Source organism: Apis laboriosa, unplaced genomic scaffold, assembly GCF_014066325.1.
Source record: "Apis laboriosa isolate Shangri-la unplaced genomic scaffold, ASM1406632v1 scaffold30_cov140, whole genome shotgun sequence".
Lineage (NCBI taxonomy): Eukaryota > Metazoa > Arthropoda > Insecta > Hymenoptera > Apidae > Apis > Apis laboriosa.
In genome coordinates, this window is record NW_025222776.1 from 3,231,150 (window position 1) to 3,245,529 (window position 14,380).

At 23.5% G+C, this 14,380-nt stretch overlaps 1 pseudogene; it reads left to right on the forward strand.

Annotated features, from left to right (window-relative positions):
• The first annotated feature begins 5,870 nt into the window (after positions 1-5,870).
• Positions 5,871-13,839, forward strand: LOC122714424 (annotated as a pseudogene).
• Positions 13,840-14,380: the final 541 nt, after the last annotated feature.

The window sequence follows — 14,380 nt, forward strand, 5'->3', positions numbered from 1 at the left end:
TCAAAGTATCATCATTAGTTCACTACTGTATATAATATATATGTGTATATATGTATATATATATATATATATATATATATCATAATATAAACGAATACAATCTTACGATAGTAGATGGTCCTTCGAGCAGTAATATCAGTTTAGACATCCCATTTGTGCAATATTCAAAATTGTTCATCACTTTCCGACTTTAACAATAGAATTTTTGAATATAAATAAATATAAATCTCACATATAATTTCAATCCATATTAATTTTCTTAGTTTTGTTATTTTAAACATTATTCTTTTTAAATTATACGATATAATTAAGAATTGTAATAATAATTCTATAATTATAATAAAAATATTTAAACTCATAGTAGGTTTTATGATTAAATAGTTTAATAGTTAATAGTTTAATAAACATTCATAATAATAATAATCTATTTTAAATAAATTTTGTTCCATAACCAGATTTAATTTTCTATATTATTAATTAAAAATAATATTATTTAGCTATGTCTTATAAGAAACGTTTAAAGAAGTTATTCTCTAACTTAGATAAAGCTACATTAAGTGAAACTCGTAAATTCCAAAATATGGAACTTCTATGGATTTCATAATTTCTGTTCTAAAAAATCTACAAATACTGCAATGCAATATTTAAAGAACCTGGAGGAAAAAGAAAATTGTCAGCAGAAGCATATGTAAACTTATTATGTGCACAATTGCTCAAGTTTTTTCTGTAAAAGATAAAGTCAAGATAAAGGTCCAAAGTAATATCGTTCGGATTTGTTCAATGGCCATTAATAAATGCCACAATTTGTAATGAAATGACAATATTCGTTTCATTAGAATCGACCATTGCATTGTGTTTTGTTATGAAACTGATGAAAGAAGTTTTGACATTAGTGTTCTTAAATGTCGTGTAAATTTTCCTAAAATCATTTTTCTAAAATTAAAAATTAAACTCTATATATATTATTGGAATAAGACAAATATTAACATCAATGACTTTTATGTTATAAATTATAATATTTCAATATTTTTTTTTTTTTTTTTTAATAGAAAGAAGTTTTTTTTTAATAGAAAGAACATCCAATGTGCCTGTCAGTGTATATCAATATACTTTTATACTATTCTATTCTATCATCTTTAAACGTAAACGTAAGTAATGAAACGAAATAAGAAATTTAGTTACTAGATATAGGAACTTTTAGACTTTCAGTACAATGTGTATCTAAATATAATGACAATAAAAAATAATAAAAAAAATAATAAAAAAAATAATAAAGCTTGGACTTCCACATTCATCAGATTAAAATATTCATTTTTCTCCTTTTGTTACAAAATTAAAATAGACAGAATCTAACATTGTTATTTTTGTTCTTCCTTTACGTTTAAAGTAAATTGAGATAGAAAAAGCAATATTTATTTATAATTAAAAATATTATTTACGAAAAAAGTTAAATGAAATTATCATTATACTTAAATATTAAGGAATAAATATGATAGAAAGAATAAAAAAACAAATTTGAGTCATTACCATCTTCGTCACGGCTTATATCAATCGATTGACTCACCAAACGGATGATATTCATGTTGACCAGTAGAAAATTACGACACGACCATTGTAGTCGAATGCATGAGGATCACAGGAATGAACTAGAAGTTGTTACAAGACCATCGAAGCTTGATTATCAAAACATCGTTCCAACGATACGCTAGAAGGAACTGAACGTCATCCTAGAACCATCAAGGTCGATTTACAGAAGACCGCATTCGATGTATCAGAATCTACCTCAGATCAATTGATATCCAAAAGTACTAATAGATAAAAGCGCGAACTTTCGATTGGCTATCAGATATAGAGCACGAGCCCGATGAATTCTTGCGCAACGTTGCGCAACGATTGATGGACAGTGACTCGAATTAGATTTAGAGAATAATTAATAAAAAGTAATACTAATAAATAAAAAATATAATAAAAATAATACTAGCTATATAAAATCAATAGATTAAGAAATTTTATAAAAAATTTTATATTTTGCTCGAAGTTAAAGGGTATGTTTTACAAAATCCGTTCGAAATTATTAAACTTAATCTATATATCTTATAACCTTAACTTAATTTAAAACTAAGACGCACGCATCCCATGATGATCCCACTATGATCCAGCGACGATCCCATGATGCCCCCGATGGAGGTTTAATAAAGTGATATCTGCAGTCCAGTCTGGCCGACCAAAATATCCAAAGGAAAATTGGCACAATTTTCTAGATTGGACCGCAGACTGCGTAGTTCTTAGCTTGGTATCGATTTTTAAAAATTTATCTTTGAAAAATTTCCTTCGAAATTTCCTTCCGAAAAATTTTACAAAAAGTAATCTATGTAAATCGGTATCAATTACCAGATCTCACCACGAGATGACTACGCATCGAGATCCATTTAAAAAATTAAATGCAACAAAAATTAAATATATTAAGAACGCATAAATAAAATACGAAACATTAAAATTAATAATTAATATTAAAGGAATATTAAAATGAATATTAAAATTAGAAAAATGTAAAATATAAATAATTGATAATCGAAATGAATTATAATTAATGTTAAATAAATTATGAAAAAAAGGGAAGAAGAAAAATAAGAAATAAAAATTAAATAAATCTGAACAGAAAAATTAATTCAGAATGAAATGATTATTTAAATTAATGTTTTACAATAGCAATTTATTGCTTTACATTTATATTATATTATATTATATTATATTGTATTATATTATATTATAATATAATATATTATAATATATAATGAACGAGAGGAAATAAACATCATTATTAGATTTTAATAATTGATTCTCAATTATCAATTAAAACTTGCAATTACAATAATCGATTGATTATATAGAATAAAAATTTGAAACAAATTATTTGAATAACTCGCTAGATGATTTTTGATGATAAAAAAAAAATAGTTTTTAATGATAAAAAAAAATAAATTGAATAAATCAAAGTTGCAGTTTTGAGAGAAAGGGAAAATCTAATATCATTATTTTCATAAAAAGCATGAAGAAGATATAAAAATCAATTCTCTTTGATATAGTTTTTTATCTATATATATATATATAAAATGCAGTTTCAAAACAAATAAAATATGAAAAACATTTAAAATCAATTAAAAATTAAAACGAAATATAGTATTGCTTAAAGGTATCTTTTTATCATCAAAAAATTTATTTTTTTTTATCATCAAAAACTATTTTTTTTATCATCAGAAATCATCTAGCGAGCTATTCAAATAATTTGTTTTAAATTGTTATTCTATATAATCAATACCTTGATAGTTTAAATATGAAATATGAAATATATAAATATTCATTAATATATGTCCACTGTTAATAAAAGTATTCAAATTAATGATATGTGATTTAAAACATTACAGACAATACTATATGGATAATACTATATGATAAATTTTATTTAAATGTATTATAGAACAATTTTTTTTTATATGTTCTTATACAAATTATTTAGAAATAGAAGAGATGTCAAATTTGGAGAAAATTTATTATTTTCTAATCCAATAATCGAATGTTAAAATTATTTATGTTTGTTATTATGTTTATTATTTATGTAACTTTTGTAGATTTATGTTCTAATTTAGCGATTAGGAAAACAATAAGAAAAAAAATATAAATGTATTCGAAGAATACTTTAAAAAAATTTTTATTTTAATTGATTTAAAATGACATTGAATGATTTTTATATAGGTTATATATTTGTTTTAAATTATGAAATAATAAATAAAAAGATCTATTATTATATTTTTAAAAAACAAGATTATTAAAAGCAAACATATTATTATTTAAAAATATTTAGTTCATCATTACTCTTTACATATTATAGAATTGCAATTTTTGTTGTAGTGCAATATTTATTTTGGTTTAACGATCGGTTTATAAATAAAAAAATAAATATTTTATCGAATAATGAATTATTATAAAGTTTATATCCGACTTATTTTAATAATAATCATTTAAATAAACTTAATAATTAATTATTAATAATTAGCCTACTCTATTTAATATAAATCACTAATTTATAAATCTAATAATAAATTTTGTGTAATAATCCATTATTATCAATAGAATCCACTTTATTTCTCCGTTTATTAATGAACATATCTTCAATCAATCGTTGTCATCCAATTAAATTATATGACTTAAAGTTCTTTCGTTAAGTTACGATTTTTCCAAGATTAATCTTATCTATTAGAGACAAAGAAAAAATAAAAAAAAAAAAAACACAAAAGAAAATTAATCATCATATTTGAATTATTATTATGATGATTTATAATAATTTCTAAATAATGAAATTTTTTTTTATTTTTTTTCTAATCTAACCTATATTTGAACGGATTTTTTTTACATAAATAGATTGATAGATTGATAGATGATAGATTTGGATTGTTCGCAAAACTCGTGAAGAAATTTTATTCCAATTTTTTTTTTCTGTATTCTAATAATTATCTAAGAATTATAATAAATATAATATTTTGTTAGTTTTGCTAATTTATAATTTTTTATAAAAATATTACAGTATCTTGGAATCTATTTTATTCAATTTTTTCATAATTTTAAACTTTTAAATTAATTAACATTTTGAAAGAAATTTTAGATTATTTACATAAATATGTTTATTTCATTATCTTATAAATTTTCGAACTCATTGTTCAAAAATAAAATTTATTTAAATTGACAAGAATAAATGTTAATTATATATTAATGGAAAAACAATCATAATGATTTGAAATGTACTTGTTGTTTAAATTTCATTATAGATTATTAATAGATTGATTATGTTGGAATAAACATAACATAACGTTCGTTTGATTGTTAACGAAATAGTACATAATCATAATACAATCAGTATTTGGATTTGAAAATTATTGACGCATTTTTATAAGAATTTTAATTTTGACAATTAATATTTGAATGATTATAGATATTAACCTATAGATAATCAAATAATCTAATAAAATTATTAGATTAACAGAGGAAACTATGAATGCATTAATTTTTTAGTTACTTAAATTATCGTTAATTTATTGTTTTTCGCTTTTAATAATCTATAAAAAACATTCCTTTTAATAATTCGCACAATGCTAAGAAAATTAAATTTGTAAGAATCATGAAAATTTTATTTTAGTAATTTAACAAGACGTGATTAGAAAGTTTATTTTGTTATTTGAACTTTATTTAATTATTTTAGATATATAATATATCTAATTCTAGTTCTAATTCTATTATTTAATTATCTTACATATATATTATAAATAATATAATATTCGATTGAAAACAACCTTCGAACTTTTATTTTTACTACAAATTTTTTTAATATATTAAGAAAAAATGAAATTTAGCTAAAAAATTTATTTAATACTAATATCGAAACAATTTCTAGATTTCTTTTTTTCATATTGATCAGTTAAATATTAATTAAATAAAGTTGATATAAAATTATGTAAAATAATAAGTATTATTAAATTATCAAATATTGTTAAATTAATTGAAAAATTAATTAATTACATTTAATAATTTTATTTTTTTATTTAAGTTTATAAAATTCTTTATTTTATACTAATAAAATTTTAATGAATAAGAACTAATGGATAACATATAAAATAAGAGAAACAATAATTGAGGAAAATATAGTTGTGCTCTTTTTCTATAGAACTCTACAGAATCATAACAAAGTTTAGGATACTATACTATATTCATGATTTTAAAACTTTATTTATTTTCCCATATTAATTTATATTTATTACAAATCTTCGATTAAACTACTTATTAATTAAATTGTTTCAGGACGTAGAGCATCCCGCGTGATGGCTCTAGTAGGAGAAGGCAAAGACATTGATCATCACCTCAATCTAATAAGAGAGCATAACGTCAAGGAGTAAGAAGGATTCTAGTCCGGGAAGCGGCGCTGGTGCTTAAATAAGAGGGCAGCCTTCATTACGTTGTCCACGATAACAGATGATTGCTAGATTGTTTCAGCATATTGTCGTATCGTAACAAAAAAAAGACCGGAACCCTATCGCTCAATATAAGATAAAAAAGCTAAGAAGTCCACCCAAGTTCTTCTCTCTGAAGTTACAAAGGAAACATAAACCGGTTGGTTAGTCGTAGCGTCAATGACGCGGTCAACAATAATAATGAGAGCGAAGGATTACATTTGGAGAATAATCGAGTGAAGAAGTAATTATCCCCTATTATCGAAACATCGCCTTATATTGATCAAGAACCTTTTCATTTCGGTTTGAAAATCGAAAACGGTGAGAATAGACCGGAACTAAACCGGAATTAAAGAAGGAAACAAGAGGAATGCCGAAAAGGTGATGGAATATATCGAGAGAAAAGATCGAATAGAAAAAGTGAATATCGAAAAACCAATATCATCAAGAAGAGAAAATAAGGGAATCGACATATACCTAACCAACTGGAGATGGACGAGAAAAGTAAAGAAGAGGAGAAAGAACAGAAGGAAAAAGAAAAGACAACTCCTTTACCAATCGTAAAAGACATTAAATTCGAGGAAGTAGATAAAATCGATATAATAACATGCTGCACATAAACTGATACGATTTTCAACAACGATCTACCGAAGAATCAACGATAAGATGATTCATCGATTATCCAGCAATCGGTCACCATTATCGTAATTGATCAAAATAAGAGTCTCATCTGGTTCGATCATAATAATAATCGAACGATTTTTTTACATTAGATCGAACGAATGTGTGGTATGCCATCCCCGCAAACTAATGTGATTTACGCTTAAATGCAGGTCAACAAGAAAAAGATGCAAAGTCATTCAGATAGGGACGAGGGACTTGGCCTTGAAAGAAAAGATTCGTCGCGTGAAAATAGTCGAGAAGAAGGAATATATAAAATGGATTTCTCTTGTAACAATGAACTGTGATGTAATAATGAAATCAACACGTTCAAATCTAGATATGAAAAACATAAATTTATCAATCATTACGTTGGAATGGGAGATTACGCGAGTAGAAACATGGACACGAAATCACGCCACGAATTAAATGATAAGGCGTCTATATGACAAACCTGAAAAGTATACATCCACATATTCATAGATATTTCCGGTCACGGTCGACAATCAGAGTCGATAGTACAATTGCTAGACAACAAAATAATAACGAATTTTCTGCAAGACAGATCCTAAACGGAAATATCGAATAAGATATTCGAATTAAGCGTGAGACATAATTTTTTTGAATCTAAATTCAAGTTGAGGTTCGCGAACAAAATGTTAGCCGCGAAGAACAGCACGAACATGCCGAAGAAATCTGAGCACAAGATTATCGATCGATTGTTCCGATTATCTCCGATCATTTCTAATTGCGTTGCCTTGCTTAAATGTTACATGGATACGTACATCACGGAAAGACGCACCAACAGCAATGGAAAGAAATATATTTTTGAAAAGAAGATCCACGAAGACAACGGTCGTACAGATACGAAAAAAAGATTACCAATAAAATTCTGTCGGATGGATACATCGATACTAAACCGCGAAAATATACAGTCGAAATGAAAACGGACAAATATAGAGACAGATATATCGTTGAGACGTGAACGCAGGATTATGCGGATAATTCCAAACTATTTCTTAATGACAAGAATAAAACAGTCCAGAAGATCGTTATCCATCTACAATCTTAATTAATCCTTATAAGTCATATAATTTGCGATCCGAAGAAATCACCGTTACTCATCATTTTCAAACCGAATCCAGGGAAAATTTTCTTTCTTCGCCTATATAATATATATTTATATAATATATATTATATAAGTATATAATATAAGTATATAATATAAGCAAAGAAATTCACCATGATAGAAAGAAAATTCTTTAAAAGTAATGATTTTTCGGATAGAGATATTTGACCGAGAGACCACTTCCTAAGAAGAAGAATTTTGAATTGATCCGATATGAGTAAATCCACGCAACGTTTGGATGAAATTCATCCAGAATTCACGAATCAAAAGTAAATATACGACTAGTAGATCGCAGGAGAATTTAACCAATCATGTAGATTACATAAATACTAGAAATGTGCATCGACCTCTTTTAGATAATCCCATTATAAATAGGCAAAAAGAACAGTCACCGTTTATGAAAAGATATTTCGATAGCTTACGCGAGGAGCAGAATGACAATTACCAATATATCTCAAATGACGAGTAGCCAATTAGAATCAAAATACTACAAAGAAACGTGCACCACTCAATGATATACGAACAGCAAGTATCCGATTCATGATGATTATGATAGTTTTCCGTCGAAGGATATGCACCGATTGCGGAGGTTACAATTCAAATGGATACGATTTTGATATTATGGTCATTCGATTCATTGCGAAACTCGATACGACGATACGACGAAATCTCACGAACATTAAGAAAAGAACATCGAAAATTGGACGAAGATTCAGAGAAATCTTTATGGAAATCCCGCAATCAATTGGATTATTTCGATTCGGATGTCAGAGAAAGTTGACGTGTGAAAACGATTATTGGACGATTAGAACCATTCGACAAAAGTCCAACAAAATCAAAAACTTATCATAATAAAATCAAAACACATCAAGATATCAAAATGCATACACAGACAAGAACACAAACATCGCGAGACTTAATTTAATGATTCTAATCGGAAGGATCATTTAACTGATTCCGGGATCGAAAATGATTACAAGCGTGACTCGCAAGAAGTCGATCGAAGGGAATAAATTGGAGGACGAAGGTTTTGTTACGAAACAATTTATCAAACATGAGAAACGATATATTAAATTTTAAACCTTCCGAGAAACAAAAATACGATAAATATTCGAACGATATATTAAAATCACCACGAAATTACTGTTAGATGCGGATAAGAAATATGAGAAAAAGGCAGCAAAGAAAAGCGGTACGATAAGCAAAGTAAAGCAATTGTTTAATAAAAAAGAGATAAAAGCAAAGGAAGAGAAAAACAAGAAAAATTCAAGGAACAGCAGTGGAGTCCTTATGACAAAGTGACGATCAGATATAAAGAATATCGAGATGATCAATTGAGAAGCGCGAAAAGTACACGAGATTTGGACAGTGAGTATCAATCAGGTAAGAAAATTTTTTAAATTTTAATATTTTTATCACAATTGGGATTTAAATCTTTACGAAAGTATCATAATGAGAAATCATTAAAGATATTTTAGTTTGAAATTAAAATTTCAGATTTCTTCTTATTATATTTATGTGACATCTTTATAAATCAGAAGCGCTTAATAATTGGAATTTCTTACTGCTCTCGTTTATGTTATTTAATTATACATATATGGTAGAAAATATCCGTACTAATAGTCATTATTTACAAGGTTATTATATTATATAAATACTATAGTTATTATTTAAGTTTCCGTTATGTTATGAAAATATTTTCTGATGTTATTCATTGTTGAATTTGTGGAATAGAAATAACTACAAATGATGAGTTTCCCTGAATAATTCAATGAAAATATATCTCGGATAATGATAGGATCGATATATACTTATAATATCTAATCAAATTCAATAAAAAAAGTTTATTTTATAAGATATAAATATACTTGTATTTATAAATATTTTGATTTATATAATAATATATATAATAATATAATAATATTGATTTATATGATAATATATTTCTTTGAATAGTTTAAATCTTTTAAAAATAATATTTGAATTTAGAATAATCGTAATTTCGCTAGAATTCATAAGTTATAAACATAAAAGTTATAAATTAAATAGGAAGCTATTGGCGATTTGTTACTATTGCATTCTAATTGCTATAAACGTTATATGATTTATTATAGAAAAATTTTTTATATATTATTATAGAAAATTATATTAAATATACTATTTATAATAAATATTATATTTCTGATAGAAAGATTTTGAGTAACAAGTAGTAGTTTCTGATTTCATAATATTGGATTTATTACAAGTTTATATTTTATATATATATATATGTAAAATATAAATATTATCAAACTAATTGAATGCATGTATGAATATATATATAAACATATAACATATATTACAATATCAGTTTCTTCAATTTACTTTTAAAATTTAATCAACTCACAGGATTTAATTATTAGAATTATTAATGTTCCCATAACAATTATAGATATAAATTACAATTATAGAATTATAAATTTTTATAATAGTGAGAGACAAATACAAATATTTTAAAATGTAAAAGAAAAGAATATAATATGAATAAAAATAATTCGATCGAGTTTTGAGTTCTTTTCAATAAAGATATTATAGTTTCAAATAGAAATATAATTCAAACTATTTAACAGAGTATGTCAAATCATACTTAATTCAAAAATACTATCAAATGTCTTATATTATCAAAATAAAGAAATTATTTGAATATCATACTAACATATCCACTAATATTTTCAAAACAAAAACAACATGGACAAAAAAAAGAAACAGATTAATAAAAAAAAATTATAAAAAAATTATTTTTTTAAATAGTTATATTATAATAGTTATAATAAGTATAACTATAACAACAATGGAATTATGATTTATAAAATTAATTTTTAAAAAATAATTATAAACTATGATGTTTATAAAATTAACAATTCCGTATAAAAGTATCGATATAATATGAAGTTATATATATATAGCATATTATATAGATTGAAGATTCAATGAAAATATAAATAATATATACATTAATTTTTTTTTCTAAATATGAAAGTTTAAAACAAAATATATGATATATAAATTAAATAATTTATAAATATATTCATTTAAACAGATATAAGTTCAAATGAAATGTTTATTGATTCTCTATTTATTAATATATTTATTATTGATAATTTTAATTCAAAAATACAAAACTTATAAAATTCTAAAAAAATTCTAAAAAAGAATTTGAATTTTCTATTTTCAAATTTTATATATTTTGTATTAATCATTTTTTAATTTATAATATAAATATTTTTATTAATCATAATTGAAAATAAATTTTATAAATAGATATAAATATAATAAATTTTTTTGTTCAAAGAATCAATTTTATTTTTTAATTGATGTAATTATAAACTTTTTCAATTATGTAAAAAATATCTCAAATCATCAATTATTAATAAATTAATTTTTAATTTAAATAGTAGTAAGTAACCTATTCAATTATTTATTTAATATATTTTCAATTATGTCATTTATAATATAAAATTAAAATATTTAATATAACTTTCTGAAATATAAAAATTAATCAATGTTATATCTTATATATTTTATTATATCCAAGCACTTGTATACATACTTTAAAAGTCATTAATCTGTTCTCAATTATATTGCATTATGAAATCAGTTAAGCGATTATATATAACATATACGCGGCTTAAATTACACATTATTCAATCGGTTTTATAATAGCGAAGTATGTGAATGATATTCTCTATGCTAAAGCATAATTATTATACTATGTTATTTATTATTTAAAATAAAATATTCGATTAAATTTTATTATAGCGTGTATATAATTTAATATCACATAATATTTATACCGTTCAATCATCATTAATTACATCATTCATAACTATATTATAATATTTTATATATATAGTATATAATATATTAGTATATAGTATTTATTAATATTTATAACAGTATATTTAATTCATGATTTATTTACTTTTTTAAATATTTACTTTTTTATTTGTTATTTATAAAATTATAATATATTTATAAAATTATTTATAATATTATATATTTATAAAATTTTATAAGCTTCAAGTAAATACACAGAATTTTAAGTCTCTTACATTTTTTGAAATATCTTTAGAGAATTAATTTTAGAAACCAAAACAAATACAAAAAGTAATATATAAAATGAGCTTTAATTTCTTAGTACAAGATGTAGATGTTAAGATTTAAATAAAATTTATTAAATAATAAACAATTTATGTTTATATCAAGTGAAATGAAACAGATGAGGTTGTGGATTAGCAGGAATTAAATCTTATTTCACAAATTTATTGTTAGTAAATAAATTAATATTTTATATATTAATTTTTGTGTTTAATTTACTTTTAATACTTTGTTCAGTTTATTATGTTTGTTAATGTAGAATTAATTTTTTTATAAATTATATTATGTGCTCTACATGTGTGTGTGTGTGTGTGTGTGTGTGTGTGTGTGTGTACACAATGAAAAATAAACATTTTATTTATTAAATAAATATATTATATTAAACCGAGAAATATTATTTATATGTTTTTTAAACAAACATATATGAATAATTTATTAATATATATCCTATATATAATTTATTAATATATATAATTTATTAATATGTATAATTATTATTAATATGTATAATTTATTAATAAATATCCTTTTACGAAATATATTTTTATATATGATATTGATAAAAATTTTTTAAGACTTTTATTTTGGAAAAAAAATTGAAGAAATTATCTGACCGGGAATTTTATATATATACAGTGGCGTGCAAAAGTTATTATTAATATTTTGTAACCAGATATTTTATGATAATTACAGCAGCATAGCGACGAAATATAAATTTAATTAACTGAATAATATAATCGTATATTTTATTCCATTTTTGTAAATTACTAACTAAATTTTGAAAACATTCTGAATTATTAAAATTTCTATAATTTTTCATTCGATATTCATTTTTTCTCAAAAATATTCTATTGGATTTAAATCTGCAAATTAAAAAAATTAATAAAAGATAAAACTTATATTTCATTTAGAAACAACCATCTTTTTACAATTTTCAATGCATGTTTAACTTCGTTGTCTTGCTGAAAATACCAATTTTATGGCATTTTTCTTTCAGCATATTATAATAATATATTAGTTTCTAGAATATCCTTATATATATCATTCATGATATCTTAATTTTTATAAGAAGACTAATTTCTTGAACGGAGAATACTGTCCAAATCATAATGCTTTTTCTATGGTCAATAGTTGGTACTTGATATTTAATATTTTTTATATCAACTGGATTGTATATAACATTTGTCGTATATAATCGCTTCCAAAAAGATTGAATTTAGATTTTAAAAAAATATCATTTAATAGCGTTGATTTCTTTTATAGTATCTTTTTATATATGGCATAAGAATTTCCTAAAACTTTTGTTTTGGAAGAAAAATTAAAGAAACTATCTGAAGCCTTTGCTTCAACACCACTATATTGTAAATTTAAATTATCAAATTAAATTAATATTGCAATTGTATAAATATCCTCATGCAAATAATTGGACTATTGAATGAATAAATAATATATATTGAAAAAAGTATCAAATTCATTTAGAACAGAAATAAAATATAAAGTATATTGTTAATAAAAAATAATTTTTATTAATATTTATTTATAATTTTTATTTTTCACTTTTGATTGTTTAAAATATATTATAAAACGAAGAAGATATCAATTTTTTGCAATATCCAATTTTAATTTTTTAAATTTCTAAATTTTCAATTTTAGAAAAATTTAATACAAAATTAAATATATATTATATTAATTATATACAATTGAATAATAGAATTAACACGTTATTTGATTATTTATATTATATGTATCATTAAAACAACAATATCATGCATTTATTACTTGCGAGATTAATAAACATTTTATTCGGAAAAATTTTTCATATAAAAAACTCTTTTTATTCTTACCGCGCGCGAATCTCCATTAAGCCTAAACAAAGAACAGTGTTATCTGAGAAGACTGTCTTTGAGAATTTGAGAATTTAGCCGATACTTATAATTGTATATTTCTGATGTACTTCAGTAACTGAATCGATCCTAACGGTGATATTCCAGACGCGACTAATTCAAAGACAAATAACATTGTTCTAGTTCGAGGAATCTATAAGAGAGATTCACTGATCTGTTCTTGTTTATGAGATCTTTGAATACAGATCACCAAGCGAAGAATTTTCTCGAATTTGGTAGGTGTTGCAAACTGGGCACCAGCAACGATATTATTGGTTATTGGTGTGCCCCACCGAAAAACTATGACCCTTCCAATTGAAAAGAGATTTTTCTGAGGACACAGACGTCATTTGTTAAGAAAAGTCTGGTTGTGAACACGTCGTAATCCGATCGACAGATACAATTATATTAGTTTTGTTTTAACATCTCATCGTGCCTGACCTAATCATATCGTAGGATATGATTAGTTACGGCGATTTTGTGCTCTCTAATTGACATGCGCTCCGCATGTGTAACCACTTATACAGTTCACTAATACAGTCATCTTTAAGAATACCATTTATTATGAATCT